The sequence below is a fragment of the Bos taurus genome, chromosome 29 (assembly GCF_002263795.3).
Source record: "Bos taurus isolate L1 Dominette 01449 registration number 42190680 breed Hereford chromosome 29, ARS-UCD2.0, whole genome shotgun sequence".
Taxonomy (NCBI): Eukaryota; Metazoa; Chordata; class Mammalia; order Artiodactyla; family Bovidae; genus Bos; species Bos taurus.
In genome coordinates this window covers 47685185-47709759 of record NC_037356.1, presented here as the reverse complement: position 1 = coordinate 47709759, position 24575 = coordinate 47685185, and the positions used below count along the sequence as shown (strand labels likewise).

At 55.3% G+C, this 24575-nt stretch overlaps 1 protein-coding gene across 5 annotated transcripts in view; it reads left to right on the top strand.

Moving 5' to 3' along the window:
- Nucleotides 1–24575, top strand: part of SHANK2 (SH3 and multiple ankyrin repeat domains 2) — a 561554-nt gene that overhangs the window by 409605 nt on the left and 127374 nt on the right. The window lies entirely within an intron of this gene.

The following is a 24575-nucleotide window of genomic DNA, read 5'->3' as shown; positions in this document are numbered from 1 at the left end:
TGTGCAGTGTGATCTGGGTTTGAATCGAGGCTCTGTTGCTCCTTCACTGTGTGAACTTGAACTTGGGCACGTCCCTTCATCTCTTGGCCTCAGTTTCAAACTAAATAAAAACGTGTGTGAAGCATGCAGCTTCTGGCAGAGTGAGCTCTCAACAACTGGTGGCAGTTGTACAAATCATTTTTGCAACTTCATTCATTCATTTCTGCAGCACACATTGGGTGCCCATCGGGTTCTGGGCTGGCATGTGCTGTCGGGAGAAAAGACATGAATCAGATACATTCTTCGAGAAACTCAGTCTGGAAGGAGGGGGAAAAGAGGATATGGTGAAGGCCCTAACTTATATCAGGAAGAGGTCTTCATAAAAGAAGTGGTGATGGCTCAACACTTGGATGAATAAATGGAGTTCCTAAGGGCAGAACAGAAGAGGGGAGGGGGCTCCAGGGAAATGTCGGGAGGTCAGAAATATTCAGGGCGGATTTGAGGAGTGATCAGATATTGCAGAGCTGAAGGTGACTGGGGCTTTCTTGTCCAGAGAAGGTCTGCAATGTCAGTTTGAGTAGGTGTGACTGTATGGCTGGTCAGTGGAAGAGAGCAACAGAACAGTGGCGTGGCCAGACCTGTCCAGGGTGCTGGAGCTCGCATGTCCTGGGTCTGTCCAGGGTGCTGAAATCTATCCGCGGGAGGGGTGGGCTGGTGGATCTCTCCAGGGTGCTGAACCAGAGAACTGAGAGGATGGGACCTCCCATCAGGAGGAGCCTGGTGAAAGGGCTCAGCACTTCCCCTCCCTCATTCTCTTCTCCTCTCATCTCTGTGTCCTGTGTTCTTGGCCTTCCTGGACACAGCAGCTTATGATTCAGTTAGTGTGCTTGTCTGCTGGGTGGAGACATCTCTTCTGTGAGGAGGGGTGAAGGGATCAATGTGATTAAGCATCTGTGCTGTTCTGTGCTCAAAGCCAGCCTTCCCTTTACCACTGCCAGCTTGTCAGGGAGGGCTTCAGGCTCCCTCTGGTTGCCCCCGACTCTAGTGCTTACTCTGTGTGCTTCCTTCACTTCAGGATCTTCTTGCGTGTTGGGTGGTTGACTGCTGTCGGCCTTCCTCCTAAGAATACCTGCTCCCTCTGGGCTGGGCAGTCTGCTGTGTGCCCAGTGCCTGGCATAGTATCTGATGTATAAAAGAGCCCCCAAACCACATGCTCAATGATGGACACTCTGGGGAAGTAGGTGTTTTATGCCCATTTTGCTGATAATGAAACAGAGATCAATTAGCCTGCCAGAGCCCCACAGGGAGATTCTGAATTTCAGCTGACTCCAGGCTTGGGTCTGGATGATGTTCTGGGTTGCTGAAATGTAGTCTTATAATGATCTTTCTCAACCCATGAAGGATGCAGTACACCCATCCCCACTGTAGACTGGGGTGAGGTTTGTAGAAAGCATAGTGAGCTGAGATTGCCACATGTGAAGCTTCTGGTTCAGGCTTCTCTGATGGACCTCTTGATTTGCCTGCAAGGAGCCCTCCTGGGTCTTTTCCACCTGCCCTCCCTCCCTCCCTTCCTCCCACTCACCCACCTCCCAGTGAGCTCTGCAGGCTCTCGTTAGCATTGATTTGTCTCAGTCTGCAGTGCCCTTTTGTGGGGAGTCTCATGATACAAGTGGTTAGGTTGGCAAATGAACTGAAGGAAGGCCTGTGCTAAATACCTTGCAGGGTCTTTTAATTGATGGAGTTTGTCAGTCTTGGGAATGAGAGGGTGTGTGTGCCAACAGTCAGTAGAACTGAAATGAGAAGGGGCGGGGAAGGGGATGTAGAAGGCCACAGTTACTGTCTGATGCCGCAAAATCCTGAGAACAGCGTCCTTGCTTTAGTGGCATGAGACCAGTCCCCCACCGGCCCGTTTTCCGCTTCTGTCTTCCCCGGGACCTTCTGTTTCATACAGCGAAGTTTCCAGTGTGCATCCTCTGTGCTCAGCCCTCTGTGGGCAAGGCTGGGGGTCTTGGAAATGAAAGGAGGCCATCTCTGCCTCGAGGGGCAAAGTGTGTGTGTGGAGGGAGAGGGCAGAGAGGCCTGTAAACCTGGCTAGGGTGTAGAGGGAGGAACGGATTATTCAGATGAGTGGAGAAAGTGGTGGATCAGCCTTGATCCTGGCCCTCTCTGTCTGGTCTTCCAGATGTGCTCCATACCCCCTGCCGCCCACGGCAACAGCCCACACCCCTGCCTCTCTCTTTCTCTCACCACCACTCCACGCTCTCTCTCTGGATGTCTCCCCTCTTCCACCTCCTCCTCCTCCACCAGGGTAACTCCAGCGCACCCTCAGCTCTCTGCCCAGTGGCCCCTCCTCAGGGAAGCCTCCCAAACATTTCCAGGACATCCGCTCTCCCTGGCTGGTCATCGACCCTGCCTGGCCTGAAAGCTCCATGAGATAAACAACCGCCATGAACTGGATAAATGCTTGGAGGCAGGAATGTGCAGGAATGTGTGAGAAATATCAGTAGGCCCAGGAAGGATGAGGAAGATGGGTCCTAGAGAGCAGGGAAGGCCTTGAAGGCCCAGCTGAGTAATGAGACTTCACTCTGTCATGGAAGCAAGTTGCCTTGGGCGTTTTAGCAGGGACGGCCGTGGCCTGTGAGTCCCTGGGCTGGGGCCTTGTGAAGAAAGGAGGTGAAGGCGGAGAGACCAGACTGGGGGCTGCTGCCCTTGAGAAACAGGTTAGAGCAGGGATTAAAAGCACAATTCCAAGAGGCAGCCCACCAGGGTCCAAATCCAGCTCCTCTGTGTGTGTGCTGTGTGGCCTTGGGCAAGTCACACAACCCCTCTGTGCCTCAATGTCCTCATCTGCAAAGAAGACTCCTAGTCTGCACAGGGGGAATCATTGCTAATATTTTTGCTGTTGTTGTTAGCCTGAGGGAGCGTTATAGAGCCTTCTTGGCCAGGCCAGGCACCCCCCCCCACCCACCCACTAGGCAGGGTCTCACTGCCTGGGGACTTCTCCACCATGGGACTCACCATGGTGAGGTCAGGTGTGAGCTCCGGGACCCCCAGTGCCCAGCATGGGTCCTGGAGAGCTGAAGCTGGGGCTGGGAGAAAGAGGGCAGGAGGGCAGTGCTTGGCCCTCAAGCTGGCCGGAAACCGACGCCTGTCCTGGTCACTCCTGGCTGCAGGCTGCTAAGAGCCGGGCTGGTGTGTGGTGGCATGGTCCCTGGTACAGCAACCCAAGTTTCTAGATTTCTCCCCAACAAGAACACTGAACTGGACACCCTCCCCGGCCCATTCCTGTGTCAGCTGCCATTGCTGAGTGCTGAATTCTGTTGTGTACCGACCTGTTTAGGCCTCATCAGAAACTTGAGAGATGGGTTTTCACACTGTCCCCATTTCTCAAAGCAGGAAACTGAGGCCCAGAAAAGTCACCCACTCACAGTCCTGCCTCTCAGATGCTCATGCTGTCACCTAGGGAGAGTCAGGTGATTCTGCCCGGAGAAACGGTTACCGCAACAAGGTTTATCTTCTCGGATTTTTATTTCTTCATATATCTGTTAGAGATATATTTTGTTATGTGTGTGCCGCATGTACTTTCTTCCTTGTGTATATCATTTTTTATTGTAGCGAAATACACACGACACTTTGCCGACAAAGGTCCATGTAATCAGAGCTATGGTTTTTCCAGTAGTGTGGATGTGAGAGCTGGACCATAAAGAAGGCTGAGCGCCAAAGAATTGATGCTTTTGAATTGTGGCTAGAGAAGACTCTTGAGAGTCCTTTGGACAGCAAGGAGATCAAAGCAGTCAATCCTAAAGGAAATCAGTCCTGAATATTCACTGGAAGAACTGATTCTGAAGTTGAAGCTCCAATACTTTAGCCACCTGATTCAAAGAGCTGACTCATTGGAAAAGACCCTGATGCTGGAAAGATTGAGGGCAAGAGGAGAAGTGGGTGGGAGGGGATGAGATAGTTGGATGGCATCACCAACTCGATGGACATGAGTTTGAGACGTGAGTCTGGGAGATGGTGAAAGACAGGAAAGCCTGGCGTGCTGCAGTTCATGGGGTCGCAAAGAGTATGGCACAACTTAGCAACTGAACAATAATTTTAGACATACAATCCAGGGGCATTTTGGTGCATTCACAATACTGCACAACCCTAACCTCTGTCTAGTTCCAGAGCCCACTGTGTCACCCCGAAAAGACAACTGCATACTTACTTAGCACACACTCTCCCTCCCCTGACTCCCCTCAGCCTCAGGCCTTCTGTCTCTATGGACTGGCCTCTCCTGGACTTTTCATATATGTGGAATCCTACGGCCCATGGCCTTTTCACGTAGCATAGCGTTTCTAAGGTTGCAGCCTGTCTTTTCCTTCCATGGCCAAATAATATCCCAGTGATGGATGAACCATGCCTTGTTGATCCATTCATCAGTTGATGGATATTTGGGTTGTTTTTTCCTTTGGACTATTTGTAAATAACACTGCTGTGAACAAAAGTGTACAGGTATTTGTCTGAGTCCCTATTTTCAGATTTTAGGTGTATGAACCTGAGCGTGGGCTTGCTGGGTCAGGGAGTAACTGTTTATCTGAACTGCTGACCGAACCTTGGGTTGAATCAATAGGTATTCAGTGAGCACTTAGTAAATGACCATCTTGATGCTGGGCCTGGAGGAAGAAGCCAGGAGCAGGAGGAGAGATAGCCCCAGCCCACGGAGACAGAGCTCAAACCCACTGGCGGCGTCACTGCTGGAGAGCTGATGCATCCTCAGTCACTCAGTCGTGTCCAACTCTTTGCAATCCCATAGACTGTAGCAGCCCACCAGGCTGCTCTGTCCGTGGAACTTTCCAGGCAAGAATACTGGAGTGGGTTGCCGTTTCCTCCTCCAGGGGATCTTCCTGACCCAGGGACCGAGTGTCCTGCATCAGCAGGTGGATTCTTTACCTCTTGAGACAACTGAGAAGCCCATTTTGGAACCAGTGCGCTGAGCACAGCCACCTGTAGGACCAGGGGCATTCAGCTCCTAAAGATGTGAGCTAAGAGCTATAACCAACCTGAATTTCTGGAAAGTGAGCTTGTGCTTAGGTTGCACTGCTGACCGCAAGTAACACAAGCAGCAGCGTCGGCAGTGACAGCGGGAAAGGCTCGACTTTCTCGAGTGCTTCCCGCGCACAACAGGCTTGGTTTTCAGAATCTCACACGCATGAACCACCCTTAGCGCTCAGTTGAGTTTGGATATTCTGATCAGCAGCATTTTCTGCACAGAGGCTGGGGCACAGAGGGAGACTCACTTGCCCACGGACACACAGTGGGTGAGTGCCAGGGCCAGGCTGCTTCCGAGCCCACGCTCTGAGTGCCTCCACCATACAGCCTGGAATAAGGAATGGAGTACAGGGGCTCACCAGGGAGGAACCGTGGTGGGCTGGAGGGTCGGGGAAGTCCTTCCTGGGGTGGGAGAGAGCAACAGAACCTACTTCCCAGGAGGGCGTGAGATGGTGCAGCCACACAGAGCATCTTGGCCAGCGTCCTGAACGCAATGAGCCGAGGGGCAGGGCCTCGGGAGGTGGGGGCCTGGGGGCCAGTGGGATGGGGACATCTCCCAGGGCTGACAGGGCACCCAGGCTGGTCGTGCCTCACAGGGCTGCGCCTGCCCCGGGCGGGTTTCTGTAAAGGACGCATGTAAGCCTGTTGCTGCTGGATTTACAAACGCTGAGACTGGAGCTGGTAAAAGTAAGAAGCACCAGGGGCCAGATGGGCCTGATGGCCGCCGGCCCGGGTGGCGAGGAGGATGATGTGGACAGGATGTGAGCGTCGCAGACACCGGGTTCTGGGTGGCCGACCGTCTTGGGGGTCCTGGGTGGGCCACCTGCCAAGAGGACCAGAGGTGGGAGGAATGGACAAGCCCAGAAAGGGGACACCTTGGATGATCGAGGCATGGGTCACGTGTCTGAGGCGGGCAGAGGGGCGGCGGTGACAAGAGCAGGGGGCGCCGGTGCAGCTTTGAGTGACGGACATTGACCCAAACGTGGGGCTCCTGGCCGGTTGGTCAGCATATGTGTCTGCTGCTGCTGCTGCTGGTCAGCGCGATGTGCAGAGGGTTCATTTCACACTCCTCCCAGCACCAGGAGGTCAGTTCTCTTGCTGGTCCCAGTTTGTAGACGAGAACGCTGAGGCTCAAAAAGACCACGTGGTGTGCCCAGACTCACAGCTCTCACGATGGGTCTAGGCTGGAACTCGGAGCCTGGGGTCAAGGGCTGCAGTGCCCCTTGTCACATTTCCAGGGGGTCCTACTGCCCAGCCTGGAGGCCCAACTGGAGGTGATGAAATAGTTCAGATCTTGAGGGGAGGTACCGGCTAAGCAGAGTCCATGGAAGGCAAAGGTCATCAATGATTAGAAGATCCTGGGGGACTTCCTGGAGAAAGTGAGGGGAACTAACTTAAGGCATTAAAGGAAGTTGGTTAAGGATGGAAGCAAAGCAGAAGTGCTGCATCTCCTCCATCCTCTCCAACTGTGTTATTCCAGAACTTTCCCTACAACTGACAGAACTCAATCCAAACTGGTTCAGCATGCAAGGGGAATTTACTGGTTTGAGTAATTGAAAATCCCAAAGAAGTTGGGCTTCAGGCCCGGCTGGATCTAGGTGCTCAGTGATATCCCCAGGATCTCACTTCCTCGCTCAGTCTTCCTCCTGGGGAAGGCATCATTCTCATGTGGGTCCTCTCCACAAGGGTAGTAGGCTCAGTCTCTAGCAGCAGAAGGTTCTCATCCTGTCCATTGAAGAACCCCAGCAGAAAGAGCATCTCACTGGCCTGCCTTGGGTCACATGTCCACCCCTGAGCCAAGGATTGGCTAAGCTGATGGAAAATGCTGATCGCCCAGGTTGGATCACATGCCCTCCCCAGACACCTTGGGCGAGGTCAGCCCCCTTGGCCACAAGAGGCAGGCGTGGCAGGGCAGGCTCCCAAAGGAAGGTGGAGTTTTGGGTGTGGGAAGGAAGAAGATGAATCACTGGGTAGGCAGATTCAGCAGAATTTGAAAATCATTTTAGGCGTGGACCAGACCACGTGGGATCAAGTGTCTCTGGGTTACATATCTACAAACTTATTTCGAGCAGCCATTATGTAGGGCCAAGCCTAGTTGCTGAAGCTTCAGTACTCTGGCTGCCTGATGCAAAGAGTGGACTCATTGGAAAAGACCTTGATGGTGGGAAAGATTGAGGGCAAGAGGAGAAGGGAAGACAGAAGGTGAGATGGTTAGATAGCATCACTGACTCAATGGACATGAATCGGAGCAAACTCTAGGAGATAGTGGAGGACAGAGAAGCCTGGCTTGCTGCGGTCCACAGGGTCATAAAGAGTTAGACAGGCAACTTAGCACCTGAACGACAGCAACAAGCCTGGAGGCCGGAGAAAACAGAGACAAATCGGGTCTGGTCCTTCTTCCCAAAGAGCCTGGAGTTAGACTCTCCCCAAGCCTTGTGCCCAAGCAGAGGGCATCCATCACACGCTGTGTTTCCTCTGCCAATATCTTCAGGGGTAGGGGAGGGAAGAAGTGAAAACATGATCAGGAGGAATCAGGGGTGGACAGACCTCCTGCTGTACAAGGCAGAGACGAGAGGGCAGCCCTTGGGGACTGTGCGTATTGGGAGAGAGGAGCTGGGGCCATACTAGCCATGCCCTGTGAGGGTGGGGGTTGGGCACCTGTGCTTGGCAGGTGCCAAATGTAATAAGCGAGTGTTCCAGTCAGCTTGCACGCATGGTAGCTTCAGTCGTGTCGACTCTTTGCGACACTATGGACTGTAGCCCGCCAGGCCCCTCTGTCCATGGAATTCTCCAGGCAGGAATACTGGAGCAGGTTGCCAGATTTTCCCCACATCTCCTGTGGCTCCTGCACTGCAGGTGGATTCTTCACTGCTGAGCTGCCACAGAAACCTTTCGGTCAGCTCGGCTGTTGTAAAAATTACAATCAACAGGGCAGCTTACACAATTGACATCTGTTTTTTGTGTTTCTCATTTATTTCTGGAGGTTGGGGAGGCCAAGATCAAGGTGTCAGCCAAGGGGACTTGCTGGGGGTCCAGTGGTTAAGACTCCATGCTCCCAATATGTATGTTGGGTGGGGGGGAAGGCCCCGAGGCCCCATCCCTGGTCAGGGAACTAAGATCCTACATGCTGAGCTGCACGGCCAACAGCAAATAGGTGCCGGCTGTTCTTGCTCCTGGTAAGCCCTCTGTTTCTGGCTCCTGGATGGCTGCCTCCTTCCTTTGCCTTCGCACGTTGGAGAAGGAAAGAGATCTCCTCTCTGGCACCTCTTCTTTGAAAGTGAAAATGTTAGTCTGTCATGTCCGACTCTTTGTGACCGCATGGACTGTAGCCCACCAGGCTCCTCTGTCCATGGGCTTCTCCAGGCAAGAATACTGGAGTCGGTTGCCATGCCCTTCTCCAGGGAATCTTTCAGACCCAGGGATCGAACCCAGGTCTTCCACACTGCAGGCAGATCATTCACCGTCTTGAGCCACCAGGGAAGCCTGGTGAAAACTAATCCTGTTATGGGGGCCCCACCCTCATCTCACCCAAATCACCTCCTAGATGCCCCACCTCCAGATACCATCACATCCGAAGTCAGGGCTTCCACTAAGGATGCTGGAATAACACACATTCCATCTATGAGCGCGCACCTGGGGGATGAGCCCCTGGCACTTTTGAGCTGCCGCGCAGGATGAGGCCCCGTCTGATGGACAGTCTGTCGAGCCCGAGACTCAATCAGTTACGCCGATGGCCTCATTCAGAGAGGGGCAGCCTCCAGGGAGACCAGAAACACGACCGTCGCGGCCACTGGCCTCCAGCCCACGAGTCGCTGGGGTTCGCGTGGGGCTGGACGCTCTCCCCTTCGCTGAGCACTTGCTCTGTCCTGTGAGAGCGGGGTGACAGAGGTGCCCTTTGCACCGTAGGCTCTGGGGGCTTGTTCCGTGTGACAACCTTGAAAGGGAGGGGCCGGGCAGGACTCGAACCCACTTCCAGCCCGTGCATGCTGCATGGCCTTCTGAGGACGTGACCCTGAGCGCTGGTGGGAGCCGGGTCGCCTGGCGCAAGGCCCCAGCCTCTCAGGTTCAGGCCGCCTCTTCCTGGCGGGCCCGGAGAGGGGGCATGTCGGTCACTGAGCGCAAGGTGACTCAGCCCTGGGGCTGGGGGTGGGCACAGGCATAATAACCTTGTCGTTGGGCAGCCGTCCAGCCCTGCAGCGCGAGTGGGCCGGTGGCGATTGGTCCCCATTCTCGGCCTGGCCTGGTCTGTTCCAGGAAGAAATTTTGTTTGTTGTCAGTTAATTTTCCAGGAGTCTTTTTTAATGAGCCTTCTGGATGGAATGGCCCGATTTGGTTTGATTTGGCTGTTTTGTTTTTTGAGAACAGGCTGTGTGCCCAGCAGTACCCCTGGCCAGCCCTGTTCAACCTGGAGGACCCCCGTCCCTCTCTCACCAAGACTTTCCAATGAACCTCTTGCTTGTCCACCGCCTCTGCTCGGCTGGGGTCGCCTTCAGTGGCCAGTGACCTCCTCCTTCACTTGTTTACTGAGATACAGGTGCAGGTCTTGGCACAAGGCATGGGCTGTTATCTGGGAGATAAAGGCCCGATGGAAGGAATTAATTGAATGATCACAGCAAAGCAGGGCTCAGCAACCAGGAGGCCCGGCCAACAGGTCTGGGCACGCATTCTGACGCTGTGATCTCTCTGACTACACTCAGATTAAGCCTGTCTCTGGAAAGATCCCCTGGAGAAGGGAATGGCAGTCCACTCCAGTTTTCTTGCCTGGAGAATCCCCATGGACAGAGGAGCCTGGTGGGCTACCGTCCATGGGGTTGCAAAGAGTCAGACACGACTGAGTGACTAACAGTTCCACTTCACTAACAGTCTCACTCGTGTGTGGAAGGTGTGCCTTCAAAGATCCCCCCTCCTCTTTACTTCCAGCAGGAGGGAGCATGGCCACCGGGCTCTGAGCATGCGCTGACCTGCCTGGGGCTGCAGGCTCTGCCCTGGGACTCCGGCCCTTCTTTGTTCAGGCCATTCTTCCCCGCCCCCACCCAGAGGTGTCCAGGCTAGGAGGCTTCCAGAAACGGATGGGGACCAAGAATTGCAAAGTTGGGGTAAAAGAAAAGGGAGGCTGTGTGAGTCCATTCATAGGAGGTCCCTAGAGCTGTCAAACCTGTAGAGGAAGTCGCTGGCCAGGATGGGGAGGAGGACAGAGGCTGTCTGGGACCTGACGCTCTGGAGATGGACCCGCGTGATGGCTGCACAGCCATGCAAATGCCACTGAACTCTGCGCCTAGAAGCGGTTAAGATGGTGAAGTCTGTGTTCTGTGTACTTTACAATTGTTATTTTTTAATTGTTTATTCTTCTGAGAAAAGGAAAGCAGTATTGTGACTTTTAAAAAATACTTTCTGAACGATAAGTCTTTACTGTTTAGGCCACAGGCGTGTCATGGCTGTTCCTTTTGCTCTGAACCAGATCACCGATACCGCCCCATCCGCTGCGAGTGATCAGGGGTCACACGGGGCATGGAAGGTGCTCTGTCCCCCGGGGGCACCTGCCTCTCAAGTGAACAAGCACGTCCCCCCCCTGCAGCTTCTCCGAAATGGTGGGAAGAGGGAAGACCGCAGGTCCTGGGGGCCCCTCCCTCTCCCCAGACCCCATCTCGGAGCCCCCAGGCCTCCCGGCTGGCAGCATTCCTCTCCTCCCCCACCCCCAGCCCTTTGATCAGCTTCCTGTGTATTCAGGGCACTCAGCAGCATAGGGCATGGTTTGTATGCGTATCTAATTGTAGGTCAGTCTCAAACCGTCAATCCTAAAGGAAACCAACCCTGAATATTCACTGGAAGGACTGATGCTGACGCTGAAGCTCCATGCTTTAGCCACCTGATGCGAAGAGCTGACTCATTGAAATGGACCCTGATGCTGGGAGAGATTGAGGGCAGGACGAGAAGGGGACAACAGAGGATGAGGTGGCTGGGTGGCATCACTGACTCAATGGACATGAATTTAAGCGAACTCTGGGTGATAGCAGAGGACGGGGAGCCTGGCGTGCTGCGCTCCACAGGGTCGCAAAGAGTTGGACATGACTTAGCGACTGAACAACAAAGGCAGTCTTCCTGATCCCCCGTGGGACCCTAAACTCTAAAAGGACAAAGCCTTTGTCTTTCTTACTCACCTGGCTTGTAGCAGGTGCTCAGTAAATCCTTGTCGGATGCAAGAGAGTTGTGCAGAAGTTCAAAAGAAAGAGAGCAGCCTAGTATGTCCCCTATATACATACGGACCTTCGGGCTGTGAACTTTCAAAGACCGGAACGTGCGTTCCCTCCATGCCAGGTGTAAGTGAGAGCGCGCTGGCCCTCCGCCTCCTGTTGCTGACGGCCCTTCAGCTCTGCCATCTCCCACCTCCTCTCCCTCCCCCAGGCAGTAGGTCTTCTTGCCTCTTCACTCGATGCCAGCCCCTGTGTGCCAGCTGTTGTACCGCTGTGCTCTGCAAGGTGCTGTACTGTGAGACTGAAAACGTTTTGTTATGTTTGTTATGTATCATTTGTATAAAAAGTATTAAGAACCTACTACAGTACAGTTCTAGACAGCGGATTATTTTAGTTGGGTGCCTAGGCTGGATTGGACTTAAGAACAAATTGAACTTACAAATGCGCTCTCGAAACAGGCCTTGTTCGTATGTTGGGAACTTACTGTACATACATGCAGGCACAGGGCATCCCCCAAAACCTGTGTGAAAGACACAGGTTTTAGGACCATCACTGTGGTGTGGGAATGTTCACGCTTTCTCTAAAGTATGCAAAAATATGCTATTTATTCCCCACGCTCTGAATTTTCTTTGGGAACATCAACGTGTTTAAAAAGTTCCGTGATTCTAGAAATTGCTTGCTAAAATTGTGGGAAGGTGGGTTAGAAAGGACTGGGAGGAAAGGGTTATAAAGGGACATGAGGAATCTGTTGGTGGTATCGGGTATCTCTGTTATTTTGACCTGTGGCCTCATCAGATGGACCACAATTTTTTTTTTTTAATCCATTCATCTGTTAGTGGATCTTCCCTGGTGTCTCAGAAGGTAAAGCGTCTGTCTACAATGCGGGAGACCTGGGTTCGATCTCTGGGATGGGAAGATCCCCTGGAGAAGGAAATGGCAAACCACTCCAGAACTCTTGCCTGGAAAACCCCATAGACAGAGGAGCCTGGAGGGCTACAGTCCGTGAGGTCGCAGAGTTGGACACGACTGAGCGACTCTACTTCACTTTCTGTTAATGGATGTTTGGGTTGTTTCCAGGTTTTGGCTGTTACAGATAAAGCTACTGCGAAGATTTGAGTTTAAGTTAAAAAAAAAGAAGTTCCGTAATAACCAGGTTACCCGGGAGGAAGGGACGGACGGGTCTGGGGCTGAGTCAGAGAGGCAGCCCTTGGGGAGAGTAAGTTTCTCTAAAACTCTTATTTGTTGCCTGACTAAAACTGAACAGTCCAGCCAGATTCCGGCTGCAGAGACCAAGGGTTGCTGCTGCGTCTCTCCGATCTCTAGAAGGCCCTGGAATCCTGAGCCGCCTTCAGGGGTGCGACTCCTCTGCTGGCTGGAAATCCCCAGGAGATGGCTGCAGGCTCGGCTCACCTGCTGTTTCCCAGAAGGTGGGGGGTGCGGGCAGCGGTGGCCGGCCTCCCCGCCTGGCTGGTGGGTGCCGGGGACGCTCCTCGGCTTCCCGAGAGGTGTGGTCAGGAGGCCTCGGCCACAGCCCGCAGGAATCAGCAGAACTTGACTCCGTTCACAACAGCGGCTCCCCCAGGATGTCCCGGGGGCTGCTGCTCGCTCGGGGTTGGTGCTAAGTGCTCCCTTTGTCGTCTGCTGTCCACACTCGGTCATTTCCCCCCAGCGCTGCCATTAGGGATTTAAGTTTGAATCAAGCAGGAAATCACAGTTTTAAGGCCCGTGGCGTTTTCAGCCGCAGACATGGGCCTGGAAGGCAGCCTGAGTGTCCAATGCTCGTCAGGATGGTTTGCGATCAGGGGATCAGGGCCCGATGCAGGAAGTGTGGAGACGGCTTCTTCTGGTTTCCTTGTAGAGACCCTGATGGCAAAGCCTGTGAATCTGCCCACAGCAAAACACCCACGAATTAGCCTCCCAGAGAGACACCTGGGATACACAGCAACCCTGATCTCTGTCCTCTGACCTTGCCCACCCTGACACCCCATCCCATCTGATCCTCTGCCCCAGCCTGAGAACTCCCGAGAAAGAGTGTGAACTTGGTCACCAGCACAGCCAGCCCCGATGCCAGTCCCAGTGCTGGGCCCTTCCCTGGGGGGCTTCCTTCACAGGACCCCACCCGCAGCTGGAGGCAGACCAGGCGCTGTAACAAACAGACCCCAGGATGAATAAGGCTGTGTTTTTTTTTTTTTTTTTCGGCTGTGCTGGGTCTTCATTGCTTTGAGTGGGCTTTCTCTAGTTACAGCAAGTGGCGGCTACGCTGATTGCAGAGCACAGACTCTAGGCCCTCAGGCCCAGAAGCTGCAGCTCACGGGCTAGAGTGCGGGCCCAGAGCTTGGGTTCCGGGGCACGGCCTTAGTTAGGCAGGTGGAACCTTCCTGGACCGAGAATCAAACTCGTGTCCCTTGAATTGGGAGGAGGACTCCTGTCTACTGCACCAACAGGGAAGCCCACGGTTGCGATTTGAACGACGGAGATTTATTCTTGCTCCTTTCAAGTCCCTAAAGGATGCTTCCAAAGGGCAGCCAGCCCTCATCCACGCTATGGTCAGAGACCCAGGGTCTCCCCTTCTCCTGGCTCTTCCATTCCCGACATGGGGACACCCTGGTCTCCAGGCTCCACTGTGTCTGGCTGGCCGGTTACTTCCACTCGCACACCATTAGCTGGAATCAGAATCCTGAGGGGAAGGGAGCCCTGGTCTCACTGGGCAGTCGGGAGAGCGAAGGGTCCGTCTTCGCTGTTGGCTGAGGAGTGACTTCTCCTAGAGCCTATGGACAGACCTGAGCACTTTTCAAAGAAATGCGTCATGGGAAAACTTACCATTCAAAAAATATCTGTACAGTATCTATTGTTACTTTTCACAAGGGAAGTATGTGGTTTTAGCTGGAATTTTAGAAGTGAAGCCAGGAGGCTCTTCCAGACCCTCTCAGTCTCACCCCAGGTGGTCACTGTTATGGTGCTGGTCACTCACACTATCTGATTAGCATCCGCAGCCCCACTTTACAGGCTTCCCTTGTGGCTCAGCAGTGAAAAATCCACCTGCCAATGCAGAAGACACAGGAGACATGGGTTCGATCCCTGGGTCGGGAAGATCCATGGAGGAGGAAATGGTAGCCCACTCCGTTCCTGCCTGGAGAATCCCACGGACAGAGGAGCCTGGTGGGCTACGGTCCATGGGGTCCCAAAGAGTCAGACACGACTGAGTGACCAAATAAGGGCAACAGTCCCATTTCACAGATGAAGTTGATGAGATTTCAGGGACCAAGCAGCTCACACAGGGTTCAGAGCCCAGACTCAAGAGCATTCTGAGGAAGGAGGACAGGGAGGCAACCCCCTGCGTAGCGGGGGACCATCTCCTTCCTGACCTCCAGCCAGAGGAGCAGCTCTGTGTGAGCAGGCGGGCAAGTCAGGCATCCTTGGGCCATAGTCCTCACGGGGTAGAGGGGCAAGGAGCTCTCTGGGGTCTTCTTTATAAGGGCACTAACCCCATTTATTAGGGCCCCACACTCGTGATCTAACCGTCTCCCCAAGGTCCCTCCTCTACCCACTATCACCCTGGGGAGTTAGGATTTCAACATAGGAATGTTTGGGAGCAGGGGACACAGACATTCAGTCTATAGCTGCTGAACGTCGAGATTTGTCTAGGAAATCTCTCCACTGCTTTTGTTGGTAATCGTTCAGATTTTCTATTCTTACTATTACACAAGAAACTCAGCCAATGAAAACAAAAAATGAAAAAACGGGCTCCCATGGCCACGTCTGATTTAAGGGGACGTCTCCCCAAGTGGTGGTCCCTGTCTCCTGAGCCGCCTAGACTCTGCTTCCGTGGAAGGGGAAGGCGGACAGGCTGACTCACCTTAGACCCCAGCTCCAGGAATGGTCACTGGGGAGACCCGGGCCAGTCCTCAGCCCCAGCCTCAGTGTCCCCATCGGTACGTGAGGCCAGACAGGCACATGGTGTGGGGTCAGTGACTGCAGGCCCGGCCGGTCGCCCCAGAGCCCGTCCTCAGTCACCGGGGCCATTCCTACCTCAGCCTTGGCTTTGGGAAGCTCCCTTCCTGGCAGTGGGCTCTTCACGCCAGCAACCGGTGGTCTGTCTGCCAACCCACTTTCCCCGGACCCCGGAGCACAGATGCTCCCGCTCAGAGCCGTGCAGCAATGATCAGTGTATTTACCAAATTATGGGATCAGCTTCTTTGCAGGAGAAAATTAGCCCCAATTGCCATGTGCGTCCCAGCCCACCATGGGCTGCCGCTGGCCCCACAGCGCCTTCCAGTTCCTCTGCTGAGTGGGTAGCGCTTACCTGCGAGGGGACCCACCCCTGGGGGGCTCTCAGGTGAGCTCCGCAGGGCTGGATCCACAGGTCAAGGGTCTTGTGGCTCTCGGGCCCCACGGGAGACTGCCAGTCACAGAGCTTACACGCTGGCCTTCTGGGGGCAGGCCCAGGCGCCCGGGTCCCAGGGAGGCTGCTCCTTGGATTTCCCTGGGCTGCTGGGGGTGCAGGGCTGCTGGGTCTAGGGTTACAGGGCTGCTGGGGTTCTGGAGATGCAGGGGGCCAGGATCTGGGACGCAGGGGCCAGGATCTGGAGATGCAGGGGGCCAGGATCTGGGGTGCAGTGGGCCAGGATCTGGGGTGCAGTGGGCCGGGATCTGGGGTGCAGGGGGCCAGCTCCGCCTTTCTCTGCCCGGCCCCCCTAGTCCCAGCAGCATCCCTGAGAGCACAGCCCCACCTCCCCGTCTGTGAAGAACATACAGGGCCCACTTCCCGCAGGCACTGGGTCTGATCAACCTAACTGTGCTGTCCTGCATCTGCAAGGGCTGGATTCCGGCTCCCTGGTTCAAGTGCAGAGCATCCATGTGGGAACCTGTATTGAGAGTCAGTTCTTGCCCGATGCAGGGCTGGGCAAAGATCAGGAGAGCCCGGTGTGCCGGGGGACTGGAGCACATGGTCCGCAAGCACCAGGACGGGGGTGGTGAAGGCGAGAGGGAAACGGGTTACACGCGCACACGCATACTCACATGGGCACACATACACACATGCATACTCACACACAAACCCTGTGGTGGGGCTAAACAGGCCGCCCAGAGATCCTCGTCCTCGGGACCCCTGTGTGTATCACCTTACAAGGGAAAGGGGTCTTAGAAGAAGTGATGGAATAAAGCATCGTGGCATGGGGGGATGATCCCAGATTATTCAGTGCGTTAGTTGCTCAGTCGTGCCCGACTCTTTGCAACCCCATGGACTGCAGCCCGCCAGGCTCCTCTGGCCATGGGATTTCCCAGGCCAGAACACTGGAGTGGGTAGTCATTTCCTTCTCCAGGGCATCCTCCCCAACCAGGGATCGAACCTGGGTCTCCTGCATTGCAGACAGATTCTGAGCCACCAGGGGAATCTGGGTTTGATCCCTGGGTTGGGAAGATCCCCTGGAGAAGGAAATGGCCACCCACCGCAGTATTCTTGCCTGGAGAATCCCACGGACAGAGGAGCCTGGCTGCAGTGCACAGAGTCCCGTTGAGTTGGACACGACTGAGCTACTAACCCATACACACCTGGCCTTCCAGAAGCCATAGCCTGAACCTGACGCCTCCATCCCCTCCCTGTTTCTGTTTTTTGCACTTACATTCACTTAATGATTTAAATTGTGGTGAAATACACATGGTGAAGTGTACCACCCCGTCTGGCTCTCAGCGTGCAGGTCAGCAGCCTTCAGTCCATTCATGATATGCAGCCGTGCACTCCCTCCAGCTCCAGAACTCTTCGTCTTGCAAAACGGGGAAGCTCCGTCCCCACATTCATCCCGCCTCCCTCTCCTCCCACCCCCCAGCCTTGGCAACCACCATCCTGCTTCCCGGCTCTAGGAATCGGACTCCCCCAGGGACCTCCTAAAAGCAGGATCCTGCAGGATTTATCCTTTCCCGGCTGGCTTCTCTCACTGAGCCGCATGTCCTCGGGGCTCGTCCTCGGGGCTCATCCACGTTGTAGCCAGTGCCAGGATTGCTTCCCCTTCTCAGGCTGGAGAGTGTTCCCGTCGCGGGGATGGACCGCGTCCTGTTTATCCGTTCCTCGGTCCATGGACACTTGGGTGTTTCCACCTTTGACTGTGGTGGATCATGCTGCTCTGAACATGGGTGTGCAAACATCTGAGTCTCTGTTTTCAGTTTTGGGGGTGCATACCCAGAGGTGAAAGCCCTGCATCAGGTAGTAATACGGTGTTTCGTTTTTTAAGGAACCACCGACTTACTGTCCGCAGCAGCCGCGCCGTTTTACTTCCCCACCAGCAGCGCACAGGGTTCTGTCTTTGTTTCTTTGTAGCCATCCTTGGGGGTGTGAGGTCTTACCTCATTATGGTTTTGTTTTGCATAATGACTGGTGATGTCGGGGGTCTTTTCATGTGCTTATTATTGGACCTTTGTATAAATCCTCTTTGGAGAAATATCCATTCAGGTCCTTCGCCTGCTTTTTAAATTGAATTATGCTTTGGTTGTGGCTGAGTTGTGGGAGCTCTTTGTGCATCCTAGATGTTGATCTCTTATCAGATAGACCATGTTCAGGCATTTCCCCATTCGCTGGTTGCCTTTTCGCTGCGTTGATGGTGCCCTTTGACGCACAGAAGTTTGTTTGTTTTGATGTAGTCCAGTCTGTCGTTTCTTTTGCCGCCTGTACTTTGCTGTTATAGCCAAGAAATTGTTACCCCCCCATCCATCCCTTTCTCTTCTCAGTTTTCTGGGCAAGTCCCAGGCGTCGCATCACTCCCCTGTAACACTTTAGACCGAGTTTCTCCCAAGCACAGCCTCCTTCTCATGAGGCCCAACCCCAGCGTCCCACCTGAGTGTTCCGCACGGCCCCCACAGCCTCATCGGAAGCCCACCCACTGACACCTTTTTCCCCAGTCGTATCGGAAATGTACCATCAAAGCAGTGACTTGGCTCAGGGTCAGTGTGGTTCACGGTATCTCTGAGTTTCTTTCAGTCTCATCCATTTCTCCTCCTCCTGCCACTGCTGGGTTAGGGGGCTGGGCCGGTTGCCGCTGGCCTGGACCTGCATCTCTGCCTCCCGAGCTTCCCCTGACCTGCTCTTCCGGGCCCCCTGCCTCTTGCAGGTGGATGTGAGCACCGGCAGCCCATGTACGGGGCCCAGCAGCCCCCTGGGGGCACCACATGGTCCGTGCACCTCCCATCAGGAGCCACAGAGATCTGGGTCCCCCATCCTGAGTGGCGGGAGCTGGGGTCAGGCGGTGGCCGCGCCGCCCCCTTTTGAGGAACTCCCCACCTGATGGCTTCTCTCTGAGACCGGCCGTCCCTGCCCGCGTGGCTGAGCAGCGTCCTTTCCAGCCGGGTCTGCATCCTCACCCACTTGCCTTCCAAATCACCACCTTGTTTCAAAACATTTTAAAGATCAATAATAATTTTTTTTTTTGAAAAATAAGGCTCGCTGTACATTTACCCTTCTTCGGTTTCTGTGGCATGATCATGCTAGTTACTGTCTGTGTCGAGTGCCCACCGTGTGACGGACCAGTACCAGTTGGAAGAGGGGTGTCTCCAGGCCAGCGGCAGATGTAAGTGGGGGTGGGGGCTGTATTTGTTGTAAAAGAAGATTCCGTAAAATAATCAAAGTCTAGACTGTTATCAGTTAAAGACAGGAGCCACTGGGTGAACCAGGAACGTGGGTGACTCAGAGGTGCTTTGCCACAGCCGACCTGGGACGGAGCCACACGGAGGGCCGTTCGGATGTCAGGACAGAGCCAGGAGGAGCGCACGGCGTGGGTGCCCGCAGTGAGGGCTGGTCGGGTCCACTCCTGTCGGCGTGAAGAACCGATCTCACCAGAATAGTTCGCGCTTTAATGTAACCTCGCTTGGGAGAATGGACATTTCCATTGTGCTTTCTTTGGTTTGTTTATGATTTAACTTTTTTATTTCAGAGTGTATTGGGTGAACAGTGCTGTGTTAATTTCAGGTGGACAGCAGAGCAATTCGGTTCTACGTGTATGTTTATCCAATCTTTTTCAGATTTTTTTCCCATATAGTTTATTATAGAGTAGCGAGTAGGGTTCCCTGTGCTAGACAGTAGGTCCTTGTTGATTATTTATTTCATATGTATTATGTTGATCGTCTGTTTTACATAACAGATAGACATAGATGTACAGTGTGTATCTGTTAATCCCAAACTCCTGCTTTAGCCTTCCCCCACGCCTTTCCCCTGTGGTTACCCTAAGTTTGTTTTTCGAAGTCTGTGAGCCTGTCTCTGGTTTGTAAATGAAAACCACTTGAGCCCCTAAAACTCATAAATTTTTTTTTTTTTTTCAAAAATAAGGGGAAATCTAATTAGTCAACTTCCCCATGTGATGCTGAGAAATGTAATAGAGATAATTACCTCTGGAAGCAGGCTTCCTCTTCGGAGACTTGTGTTTTCCACAGTGGGTGCAGACGGGCGGTCAGAAGGAGCTGGAGGGTGATCCAATTACCCGGCAGATTTCGGCTGGGTCTCAGGAGGCCTGGTGGTGAGAAGGGCGCCTGAGAGAGGCTGATTAGATCAGGGGCCGGCTCCGTGTCCTGCTCAGGATGTGCGTATTGACAGCCCCACCTGCCCATCCAGGAAGTGCCCCCGCACGCCCAGCCTGTGTCCCCACTGCTGGGGGCCCCACACTGCCCTCTCCCCGTACCCCTTCCAACCGCCCGCCTTGCTCGGAGCTCGGCTGTGTGCCTGGCTCCCCGGGCACGGGAGGTCAGTGTCCACCCAGCGACCTCGCTGCGCTGATGAGAAGCCCAGGCCTCGGGCCCTCCCGATGGGGACGCCGATGCTGAGTAAAAGGGGCAGGACTGCGGTTTTGTTTGGAGAGGGTGGGGAGGGGTGTGTGCCCACCTGCGTGCCAGGGACATTCCGATGACAGTGCCTCCTCTCAGTGGCACCTGAATGTGCCACGTGCACAGAACCTAAGGGCCTGGGGAAGCCCTCGTTGGCTTCCCTCGAAAAATCAGCTCCTCTCTTTGTAAGGGACCGGCAGGAGGGACCTGCCTACTGCTCCGGGTGGTTGGTTGGTTGGTCTGCAGTGTTCCTCCTCATAGCTAATCCGAAACGCTATTCTTGCTAGTGACTTGCTAAGACTGAAGCGCCTTAGCAGTAGCAGCAGCAGCGTCTGTCCTGGGCTGACCGGCCCTCTGGGGCTGACCCGCGGGCACCCGTGTGGTCAGAGCCGGCCCGCTGGGGTGGTTTCTCTGGCTCCGAGCACAGGCCCCTGCCCCATCCCTCGAAGCTCGGGCTGACTGCCCAGCGTGGTGGGGAGCAGGACGTGAACCAGCGCCTGCTGTGGTCACACCTCGGGCTCAGGCTCGCCCGGTGTGGCCCTCTGCGTTGCCTTTGGTCCGGTCGTGGACCGGGGGCGGGGCCCCGTGGGATCTGGGGTCCCAGCAGGAAGGATGCGGGATGCTCAGGTCTCGCCGGTCAGCCGCCTGCATCGCCCCTGCCCCAGGCCTCCCTGTGAGGCCTCAGAGCCACTGTTTCCCTGACACACTCCCCATCACCCCTTTGCTGGGGACGCCGCCACAATCCCCTGCTATCCTCAGGGCGCACCAGGCTAGGGCTGGTCCCTCGTGCCTCCCGGTGGGCGGCGGGGATGACAGAGCCGGGGGCAAGGGAGGCCAGGAGGCCCTGTGCTTAAGGCATCTTACGGTGTTGTGCAGGCATCACCACTGTCTAGTTCCAGAACATTCCCATCCGATAAAGACGCCTCGTACCCGTTCGCAGTCACGCCCCCCCGCCCCTGGCAGCCACCAGTCTGCTCTCTGTCTCGATGGATTTGCCTGTCGTGGGCATTTCCCTGTAAGTGATGTCACACAACCTGTGACTTTTCCTGTCCAGCTGCTTTCACTTAGAGCTGTGGCTGTTTGCCCTTGAAATGAAGCCCCTTCCCCAAATTGGGGTGACTGACTGCCCATCTCTCAGTCCCATCTGTGAAATGGAGGCAGGAGCAAGACTGGCCTCACGTTACTATTGTGGGATGAGATCCCGCGAGCTGAAGGCTCAGAGCCGTTGCTGCCTTAGTAGTAATAACACAGCTGTTTTATTACCGTCTCTGTGCAGAGCTTGCTTCACTTAGGAATTACATGCAGTGGCCAGGAACACACCTCAGGGTCTCAATCCACAGAGGGAATGCATGGTTCTCATGGAGCCAGAAACCCGGGGACAACACCGAGGTTCCGTGCTGCCACCAGGAGCCAGGCTGCTCCCGGCTGCTGGCGCGTTGCTCTTGTTCAGTCGCTGAGCTGTGGCCGGCTCTCTGCGACCCCGTGGACCGCAGCACACCAGGCTCCCCTGTCCCTCACCGTCTCCCGGAGTTTGCTCAAACTCACGTCCATTGAGTCGGTGATGCCATCCAGCTGTCCCTCACCGTCTCCCGGAATTTGCTCAAACTCACGCTCATTGAGTCGATGATGCCGTCCAGCCGTCTCATCCTCTGTCACCCTTTTCCCTCCTACCTTCAGTCTTTCCCAGCATCAGGGTTTTTTCCAATAAGTCGACTCTTCACATCAGGGTCCAAAGTGTTGGAGCTTCAGCTTCAGCGTCAGTCCTTCCAGTGAATGTTCAGTGTTGATCTCCTTTAGGATGGACTGATTGGATCTCCTTGCAGCCCAAGGGGCTCTCAGGAGTTTTCTCCAGCACCTAACGGCTCTTGGCATGGCTGTCTTAGTCGAGGGGCCGCCACGAGTCCCACGATGCCCATTCCACCCCTGCAGGTCATGGGCGTCCAGGCAGCAGGAAGGGGAGGGCCAGGGCAAAGAGTGAAGGCTGGGTCCAGCCTGACGGGGAGCCAGAGGGAGCCCCTCTTCTCTCGGGCCACTTCTGCAAGTGCAGGTAGGCTTAGGAGAGACCTTGAGGGTCCATCCACTGCCTCCACCCCCAAGATGAAGTTGGGGCCTCCTGGAGTGAAGAAGAGGAGACTGGGAATGGGTATCATCGGAGTGGTCTGCCACGTAGCTGGGGAAACTGAGGCCCAGAGATGGGGTGGGCTCCCCGTGGGGGTCAGTGGGGAGGCCCGTGGGTCTCCAGGCTCAGGATGGAGCGGCAGAGCACCCAGGGCAGGTGCAAGAGCTGGTTCTGTTTGTCCCACCGCCCTGCCCCTGCCGCTCTGCATCTGGTGGGTGGGTGGTGACCCGGCAAGGTGATGGGGGTGGGGGCACATTTTAGTGGGAGGACGGAGGGGCCTGGGGAGAGGGGCCAGCTCAGTGGAAAGCAAGTCCAAGGCCTGGGCGGGACGAGGGGCCAGGGCCTCTCGCTGTACCGGAATGTGGGGGTGGGCTTGGGTGCTAATGGGGAGGGTAATGCTGCCTCGGGCCCCCACTGGGGTGCACGTCCCCCAAGATTCAGGCTGCAGTGGCCACGTGAGCAGCGGCGCACGCCTGCCACCCGCCCTCTCCAAGCGTTGGCACTTCCCTCCCAAGCTGGAATCGACTCCAAGATTAAAATTAATTTCTCTTCCGCTTCACAACAACAATTGCTCGGCCTCTCCCTAGTACATCCTGTCTTTGATTACACAGAACACGCTCTGCCTTGTTGCGCTGGGGCCCGGAGCCCCAGAGCTGGGATTATGTGCCCAGCTGGAGCCTCGGGCAGGCCCCTGTTCACCCTGCCAGTCAAGCGCTTCTCCCAGGACTCGTCTGGGGTGGGCAGGGCGCTCTGCAGCCGCGCCCCACCCAGAGACCCCACCCATGGCTGGAGGGAACGCAGAACTCAAGGACCTGCAGCTCAGGAGATCAGAGATGCCAGATGTGAGCTCTGCCTGCAGTGAGCTTGGTGACCGCAGGCTAGCCACCAGGTCTCCATTACTTCTGCAAAAGGAGCCCGATACTCACCTCTCAGGGGCTTCCCAGGTGGCGCTCATGATAAAGAACCTGCCTTCCAATGCAGGAGACACAAGAGACAAGGGTTCGATCCCTGAATCAGAAAGATCCCTGGAGGAGGGCGTGGCAACCCACTCCAGTGTTCTTGCCTGGAGAATCCCATGGACAGAGCAGCCTGGTGGGCTACAGTCCATAGGGTCGCACAGAATCAGACGTGACTGAAGTGACTTAGCACGCACGCATGCATGCACTCACTTCTCGAAGCTCCTACAAGACTGAACGAGATCCCTGTGAAACGTGTGTATTTGTGTATTGAGGCACCACCCTGGTGCTGTGCGTCAGGTCCTTGGTGTACAGAGTCCTCCCACTGGCCTTCCCCCGTCCATGTGCAGGGCAAGGGTGACTGCCCATTTTGCAGGTAGAGAAACTGAGGCCCAGAGAAGCATGGCAGGGAGCAGCCTAGGTAGGAAGGAGAAGGAGGGGGCGTGTGCGTTTGCTGCCCCCCTGCCTTCCTGCTTCCCTTCCATCACGGAACAAGCATCCCTGCCGTGTCTGCCCCTGGTGTCAGCCTCCTGCTCTGGAACAGCCCCACTGGCCCCCATCAGGACTCAGCTCCTCTCCAAGTCCCCTTTCTCCAGCTTATCCTGTGGCCTTCCCCCCACACACATGGGCTACCTGAGAAGATCTTCAGGTTTAAGAAATCTCTCCTTTGCCAGGGATGTTGGCATTTTAAAGGGTGCCCTTGAGGTATGATCCCCGCCTAGCCTGTAGCAGTCAGCACAGCTAGGTCAGGCTGCAGTAACAAACAGCCCCAAGATCACACTGGTTTATTTCCTGCTCGCCCTCATGGCCTGATGGCCCTGCTCTGTCCCACAACATCCCCACCTAGGAGCCCAGGTGGGTGGAACCCCCGCGCACTGGCCATCACCAGGTGCTGGTGGCCGAAGCGACTGGAGGGGGAGCCTGGTGAATGGCGTGGTGACTCCCTAGGGGGATAGCTTGTCACATCGGCTCCCCTCTCGTTGGCCACACCTTGCCTCAGGAGGGTGGAGACGTGCCGCCTTGCATATGCCCAGGCAGAGGCAAATGGGGATTCTGGTGAACAGAGCCCCAAAGCAAGAACCTTTTGTGCTAGAATTCCTGGCCAGATGGAGGGCTGGGGATTGGAGATGCTTCTGGGCCAAGCTCCTCACCACGGCCATGCCACCATCCTAACTTACGGGGATCTGTCTGACTTGCTGTCTGTGCCAGCTCCCTGGGGTCCCCTGGGTTGGGGTCCCCAAAAATGAAATATATGCAATCAGAGGAACTGGTGACCAGCATCTCCCCCCTTGCTGGCGGGCTCAGACCTCATCCTGTGCCTGCTCGGGGCCTTGAGGTGTCAGGATGGGGCTCGGGGAGGGATGTTTCTCCACACAGCAGTGGAGACACCCGCCCCCTTGCTCCAGGGTGGGAGCCACCAGCCTCTCTTGCTTTTCTGTGAATATGCTGAGCGCTGGACTTGGTGGCGTGAAGCTTTCTGCTTGGGATTTAATG